This window comes from Helobdella robusta (genome assembly GCF_000326865.2).
Source record: "Helobdella robusta unplaced genomic scaffold HELROscaffold_70, whole genome shotgun sequence".
Lineage (NCBI taxonomy): Eukaryota > Metazoa > Annelida > Clitellata > Rhynchobdellida > Glossiphoniidae > Helobdella > Helobdella robusta.
This window is the reverse complement of record NW_008705399.1, coordinates 476341-478731: the sequence shown is the minus strand read 5'-3', so window position 1 is coordinate 478731 and position 2391 is coordinate 476341.

Genomic DNA, 2391 nt, shown 5'->3' with positions numbered 1-2391 from the left:
TACAACAGTTGACAAGCCTGATGATAACAGCTGTAGAAATGACATCAGTAACAGCCAAAGCGACAACAATATCGTTGAAAAACACGACAACAACAGAGTTACATCATCGCCAACAACATCAACAACAACAAGCAACAAATTTCACATACACAAAGAACACGGCATTGGTTATATATCTTGGCCGGTCTTGTTAAACTCCAAATGTCTAACAAACAACAACGATGACAATAATAATAACATCAACAACAACAACATCAACAACAACAACATCAACAACAACAACAACAACAACAACAATAATAATAATGATCATAACATTATTAACCAAAATAATTTTAAAGATGACATTTTCAATGACAATATTAACAACGACATAGACATGAGATATAATAAAAATATAATTAACAACAACAACAACAATAATAACAATAATATAATTTATAACAACAACAATAATAATAATATAAATAATAATATAAATAATAATAAAATTGATGCCAGAGATGTTCTTGTAGTACGGGTGACAGCCAACTCGGGCCAGAGAATTAATGTCACACTATTTGATTTCATGTGGGACGATGACTTTGACCATGTTGCCCAAGTTGATGTTGTTGAAAAAAAATTTCAACAAAAAAGACTCGTTGCCAGAAGTGAATTTTTGCAACAGCAGCAGCAACAGCAACAGCAGCAGCAACAGCAGCAGCAACAGCAGCAGCAACAGCAGCGACAACAACAACAACAGCAAGCGTCGCCGCCACATTTACTACAATTTAAGAGTGAAAAAACTAATAGTAGCAATCGTAGTAGCGTTGGTATTAACAGTAACAATAAGTATAATAATATTTACAACAACAACAATAATAACATTAATTATAGTAATACAAATAATAATAATAACAGCGGTAATAAATTAAAAAAACTCTCGCGAAATTATTACGAATATGACGTAAGGCATAAATTCAATGAATCGATCGGACGGGCCGATAAAAAATACGTAAAAAGACAGCAACAACAGCAGCAGCAGCCACAGCAGCCACAACAACAACAACCACAGCAGTCACAACAACAACAACCACAGCAGTCACAACAACAACAACCACAGCAGTCACAACAACTACAGCAGCCACAACAACAACATCAACATCATCATCAGGAAAACCATTCCCCGCAACAACATCCTCATCATTTAGAGTATCAACAACTACATAACCACATTTTCCAGAAACAATATTTCAACGGCAGAGTGTTTTCGCAGCAACAACAAAACTGCAAAATCATCAACAACGACAACAACAACAACAATTACGTCATAACCGTACTTGACAAAATGACGCCAACGAAAAAAGTTCGAATATGTCCATCTTTAAGACGACAGACACACGTTTTGTTGAGTCGCAACAACAGTGTTGAGATACATTTCAAAACGACAACAACAACATCAATAGCAGCAACAACATCATCAAATTCGGCAACAACAAATTTTGTTGTTGATGATATTTTATCGAGATTTCTCTTAAAGTTTGAAAGTTCGTAGTTCTTATTATCATCATTATTTATGTTGTTGTTGTTGTTACTGTTGTAGTAATAGCAACAGCAGCAGCAGCATCAGCAGCAGTAGTAGTAGTAGTAGTAGTAGTAGTAGTAGTAGTAGTAGTAGTAGTAGTAGTAGTAGTAGTAGTATAATTATCATCATCATCACCGCAGTTATAGGCTGTCCAAAATTGAGTATATCAGATGATGTTATGTGGATGAAAGAATGGTCAGAAGAAAATTCATCATCATCATCATCATCTTTTCCATCATCATCATCATCTCCATCGTCGTCCTCTTTATCACCATTGGTTGAAGTTGGATGCAAATTATCCAATCAGAAATGGATATTAAGATGCCTGGATAATGTTTGGGATGGAGAGATAGGAAATTGTACGAAAGGTCAGTTGTTTATTCATTCATTCGTTCATTCGTCCGTTCATCCGTTTGTTCATTCATTCATTCATTCATTCATTTGTTCGTTCGTTCATTATTTTGCCTGTTTCTCAATTCATATGTACATTCTCGATAATTTGTTTGTTTGTATTTTCACTTCTACGTTCGTTCGTTCATTCTTTCGTTCGTTTACTCGTTCGTTCATTCGTTCTTTCATTCATTCTTTCATCATTCGTTCATTCATTCATCTATTCGTTCACTCGTTCATTTCATTTATTTATTTTTATTTATGTAATAAATTTTTCTGTCCAAACAACACCTCCGAACGCAGTAATGTAATTTTCCACGTCCGCCGAACAAGACGATAAAAAATTTAGAAAAATAGGAATAATAATAAATAATAATGATAATAATAATATTATTATTATTATTATTAAAACNAAATTATTGTTGTTTATAAAATAT